This window comes from Trichomycterus rosablanca, chromosome 9 (assembly GCF_030014385.1).
Source record: "Trichomycterus rosablanca isolate fTriRos1 chromosome 9, fTriRos1.hap1, whole genome shotgun sequence".
NCBI lineage: Eukaryota > Metazoa > Chordata > Actinopteri > Siluriformes > Trichomycteridae > Trichomycterus > Trichomycterus rosablanca.
In genome coordinates, this window is record NC_085996.1 from 28,762,632 (window position 1) to 28,768,996 (window position 6,365).

Below are 6,365 nucleotides of genomic sequence, written 5' to 3' on the forward strand. Positions count from 1 at the left end.
TTTTTGGTAGGAGAATTTTGATTTTTCTGATGACACCAATATTTTTTGCTATTTTGTTGGCAATTAAAGAAATGTGCTCTTTCCAGCACAGTTTGTCATCTATAATAATTCCAAGAAATTTAGTACAATGGACCTGTGTTATGTTATGACCTGCCATATGCACTGCTGGAAGTACATCTATGCCCTTTTTATTTTTAGGACTAAATAGCATGTATGATGTTTTTTTTGTATTAAGTGATAATTTATTAGCTTTGAACCAATGCTCAATTTTAGATAATTCCGAATTGATGGATGATATTAATTTGTGACCATCTTTATCAGAGAGAAAAATACTAGAGTCATCAGCAAACAGGATACAAAAAATATTCTTAGATGCCAAATAAAGATCATTCACATATATTAAGAACAGTAGTGGTCCAAGTATTGATCCTTGAGGAATCCCACATTTTATATATTCCAATTTAGAGCAAGTGCCCTGCCATGATACACACTGTTTTCGTTGTGATAAATAGCTTCTAAACCATTCTAATTCCATGTTATGTATTCCATAGAGTTGTAATTTCTGCAATAAAATATTGTGATTTACTGTGTCAAATGCCTTAGATAGGTCAATAAAGACCCCAATAGTTATTTCATTATTATCTAGTGCTTTTAAAATGTTCTCAGTTAATTGTACAAGTGCCATGGCAGTAGAATGCTTTTCTCGAAAGCCATATTGATGATGATATAACAGTTTGTATTTATTAAGATGACAAATGAGTTGGCTGTAAACAGCTTTTTCATACACTTTAGAAATACATGGTAAAATAGATATAGGCCTATAGTTGGAAAATACTGATGCATCATCTGATTTGTATAACGGTATTACTTTTGCCAATTTGAGCTCATCAGGAAATACCCCGCTGACTAAAGATTGGTTTATAAGATGAAGTAAAGGTTTTGCTATTGATGGAAAACACTGTTTTAATAACGCTGGCTGGAAATCATCCAAACCAGCTGCATTATTCTTAAGCTTATTTATTATATCTTTTAATTCCATTGACGTAACTGGTCGAAATTTGAAATCATTAAGTGTGGAGTGAGAATGTGGAAGTGATAATGGAGTATCTGGTATTTTATCGGCTAATAAGGGACCAACAGACAAAAAAAAATCATTGAATTCTTTAGCAATGTCATGATGGCTAGTAATAATTGTATTATCTTTTGAGGATTTAAACTCCTTGGCATAAGTAGTATGGGTACATTTATTAATAAGTCCATTAATGATTTGCCATGTGTATTTCATGTTATTTTGGGCTTTTTGGAATTTGTTATGATAAAATTGCTGTTTGGCTTTTCTAAGTGTGTTATGAAGTTTATTACGATAAATTGTATATTTTCTATGCATTAAAGGGGTGGGATTTGTTAGGTAATCTCTATAAAGCTTGTGCTTTTTCTTAATTGCTTTTTCTTAATTGCTTTCTTATGTGCATTGGTGATCCAGATCTTGGATTTTCTGCTTAGCTGCTTCTCTGTAAATGTAAATGACTGACTAATTCCTAAGTTAATTTTCTCACTAAATGCAGAGTAGGATTCTTGAGCATTATTCAGTATTACCATATCATCCCAGGTGCATCTTGAAATGTAATCAATGAATTTATTAGTGTTTCTTTTATTAAAATTTCTTACATTTATACGTAATCTAGTTACTTGTATTACTGTGTTTACAATGGAGAAGACTGGTAAATGATCAGAGATATCCGTATATAACACACCATTGTTACTGGTAGCTGTAGTTAAATTGGTAATAATGTTATCAATTAATGTTTTTGTGTTTAATGTTATTCTTGTAGGCTGCGTTATCAGGGGAAAAAAAGATGACACACTTAAGGAATTAATAAAACTGGAGGATTGATGTTGAAGGAGGTCCATATTAAAATCACCCATTATATACCCAATTTTGTTTTCTTCAGTAATTATACTCAATATATCACAAATTTGTTTTTCAAATATATGAATATTGGAGTTTGGAGGTCTATATATACAGCCAATTACAACATTTTTACCAAATAAAATATTTTTAAGTTCTATAATCACTGCCTCTGCTTCATTAGCCAACAATGCCATTAAATCATGTCGCTCATGAAAATTAAATTGATTTTTAACAAACAGGGAGACTCCTCCACCAGGTCTATCAGTTCTGAAATATGGAACATGTTTATATTCAGGTAAATTAACCAATGTGATTGTATGACTTTTCAACCAAGTTTCTGATATGCCTATGATAGTAAACTGGATGGGGAATAGGGACAAATAATTAAGCAGTGAATCGTGGTGCTTTACAAGACTACGAATATTTAGGTGAAACAACGAAAAAGAGTCATCTGTTATTTTATCTGCATAACACAGATTCCTAAAAGATTTTTCTGTATGATAATTGCAGTTTCCACTTACATTATTACTAGGTTTGTATGCCAAGTTTACATCAGGGTCAATATCAGAAAATATATTAAAATTCATATCATTCTGGGCAGGAAAGTTATCTGTAATTGTATATGGGTCCTTATTAGGGTTACAAAGAAAGACAGACATCGGAAAAAAGCTATAGATATGGACGTCAATACATTCAATTTAATTTAATGGCAGCCTTATTCAGACTGTGACTGAACATTCTGCTTGGGTGGAAGAACAATTAGCTGATCGTATCTGAGATATGCTGTATTTCCCTGTCGACGTGCCTCATATAGCTGAGGTAAGAGTTCTTTTCTTTTCAGACGAACAGTTTCAGAGAAATCTTCATTAACATAAATATTTGTGCCTTTAAATGCTTTTGAACGTTTTAAGATCTCATCTTTATCTTTGTATCGCAAAAGCTTAACAACGATAGATCTCTGACGACCGAAGTCAAACTTACCAATGCGGTGAGCTCTTTCAAATTCAATCAGCTTTGCGTCCAACTTTAGGTGGTCAGTGAGCAGCTTTTTTACTTTGGTGGCCGACTCCTGCCATGTTTCTGATTTTGCGTCAGGTACTCCGTCTAATATAATGTTATTCCTACGAGACTGATTTTCCAAGTATTCCGATTTAGCAGAGAGTTTAGTCAGTGTGTTCCGAGCACTTTCCATGTCATTTGCCAATGATTTCAATGCAATCAGACTGGAAGCGGATGCGGACTTCAGATCCTCTATTTCATTTTGTGAGTAGATGAGGCTGCCTTTAAATTAGATGAGGCTACATCTTTAAAAAGGTTATTATGCTGTTCTTCAATGGTCAGGACTCTCCCAGGATCACCACAGAGCAGGTATTATTTGGGTGGTGGGTCATTCTCAGCACTGCAGTGACACTGACATGGTGGTGTTGTGTTAGTGTGTGTTGTGCTGGTATGAGTGGATGAGACAGCAATGCTGATGGGGTTTTTAAACACCTCACTGTCACTGCTGGACCGAGAATAGTCCACCAACCAAAAATATCCAGTCAACAGTGCCCCATGGGCAGCATCCTATGACCACTGATGAAGGTCTAGAAGATGACCAACTCAAACAGCAGCAATAGATGAGCGATCGTCTCTGACTTTACATCTACAAGGTGGACCAACTAGGTAGGAGTGTCTAATAGAGTGGACAGTGAGTGGACACGGTATTTAAAAACTCCATCAGCACTGCTGTGTCTGATCCCCTCAACACACGCTAACACACCACCACCATGTCATTGTCACTGCAGTGCTGAGAATGATCCACCACCTAAATAATACCTGCTCTGTGGTGATCCTGGGAGAGTCCTGACCATTGAAGAACAGGGTGAAAGCAGGCAAAAAACTACAAAGTGCTCCTGAAGTGGAGCTGATAAAATGAACAGTGAGTGTAAAAACAAGGAGGTGGTTTTAATGTTATGGCTGATCAGTGTAATTTGACAAGTTTAGTGTAAAGAAAATTCCTCTTACAGAGCAGAGAGCCCTGACCTCAATCCAACTGTACACTACTGAAATGAACTGGAATTTTGTTTCTCATGCATTATCAGTGCCTGACCTTACACATGCTCTTTTGAATAATTGGGCACAGATGTTGCTTGATGACTCAGGCATTCCAAATGTTACACAGCTGTTGTACAGCCCTCTACACAATTATTGGCATCCTTGATGAGGATAAGTAAAAGGATTATAACAAGTTATCTTTTGGTAAATTAGCTAAATTACACACTGAAAATGGGGGGAAATACATTTTAATTGAATTAAAAGAAAAAAATAACAAATATATATTATTTTGTAACAAAACCACATGTGCCTCAATTATTGGCACCACTGTGCTATGTAGTTACCCTTGTAATATACTTTGTACAACCTCCCTTTACCAATACAACAGCACTCTTATAAGGTTGAAGAATACAGCTCAATGGAATGATTGTTTAACTGGTCATGTGTTTGTATTATTATGCTGGAAAATGCAACAATGACCAATTTTTACTTTCTTGGCAGGGACAGACAGATTGTCATTTTAAATGGTAGTTTATGGAGTCCCTGATGCTATGCTCTCTAATGAGGTTTCCAGGACCATTGAAGGGAAAAATACTTCAGTTACATTTGTATTTAGGAATTTCTATGGGTGCCAATATGACAGAGACTTTGTGTGTTGTTTAATAATTTTGTATATAATAATTTTACCTTTTGCATCATCATACTACATTGACACGTGTCATGATACAAATGTGTGTAGTTAAATACCCAGTGCAATGTGTACAAGATGTTTAAATGTATGCCATTAATTTCTTTAACTTATCTTTGTGTTTGTTTATAATTGCAATCATTTTGTTCATATGAACATCTAAAATGGTTGAATTCTTGTTTTCCAATTGTGTATCTTAGACTCCCTCATCTGCTACAGAAATATAATCCAAATCACTAATCACAGAGTAAAACTGCTTTCTACAGATTTATTGGCAGTAACCTTTATCTACCATTGTGTTTAGAAAGTGGTTGCATTAGTGGAGTATTTGTGTTTAGCTCTGGAGGATTGTTTGAAGTACTCCAGGGCTGGCTTGGCGAGGTAGCATGTGGTCTCTAGGAATACAAACACAGTGCTATTTTAGATCCCATACAGCCTGCTGAAGAGGTTGCACTAGGGTGACCATACGTCCTCTTTTTCCCGGACATGTCCTCTTTTTGAGACCTAAAAAATGCGTCCGGCCGGGATTTTTAAATCACCAAAAATGTCCAGAATTCGGCTTTTCTAGTCTGCACTCGCTATTCTGTGTGTATGTTTTTGCATTGGTTTGTTTTTAGGTCTTTTTAGGAGTGCATCTGTTTTGTTAAAATAAGTCTGATTTTCACGTGCACGTACTAACACAGAGGCTCTTGTCAACACCATGATGGCCCTGCATTCTGTGGAAATTGCTCAGCAAGCACTAGAAGACACATCTTACTGCTGGGTTTGTACTGATGGGAGCAAGTAATTAAAGTGAATCAAATTAAAGTTAAAAACACTCCTAATAAGAAACTAAAAAATAAAGGGATTTTTATTTATATGTGACAACTGTTTTTTAATTTGTTGTTATTATTGTTTAGGGCTTAACGCTGAACGTGAAGGAATAAGATTATCTGACCATAAAGGCACTTGTTAAAGAGCAGCTGTACATTTATTAAAGTTCAGTAACACAGCTGGATGGTTATTGACTCATTTGTCAACTATTTAAACGTCTACCCCATACACATTGCCATGGTGTCACCAACAACATGAAATAACCATTCCCCTCCCCCTTCCCCAAACCAGGCATTCTCTTTTTTAAAAACCAAAATATGGTCACCCTAGGTTGCACTCGATGTTGTTTCTTGTGTCTGTTTTCATGTGATTTTTCTATTCAGACACTAAACTGCACATTTACTGTATAGCCAGTAACATCTGACACATGCTTCAACCTGAAACAACTAAAACCACCCATGAAATCTCACTATGCTAAAGTAAAATGCATTGACCTACCCTGGTGAATGAAAACAGTGGACTGATGAAATTAGAATCACATTGCTTGGCTGGATTATTTTTTACCATTCTAGAGACAAATTGCACAAACTGCTCATAGATGCTCAAATTACACAAACTGCTCATAGATGTTTAGGCTTTGCAAAACGGTATAAATGTTATTCATATTTGTTCATGCCTAAAGAAACATACTATTTGGTTCATACTTTTAAGTACAAAGACAGTGTTTGTGTGAATTTGGATGTATGCACCTATTAGATGGACCATTCAGAGTCTCCTTTACACAGAATGTTCCCTTCAGAGTGGCTGTGGCAAATTCATGATGACTTAGCAAAGAAACACAGTGGGGAAGCTGAAAAAGGGAAAGTAAATTCTCTCACTTCTGAGTGCATCTCTAGGGGTAACAACTAGAGAAAA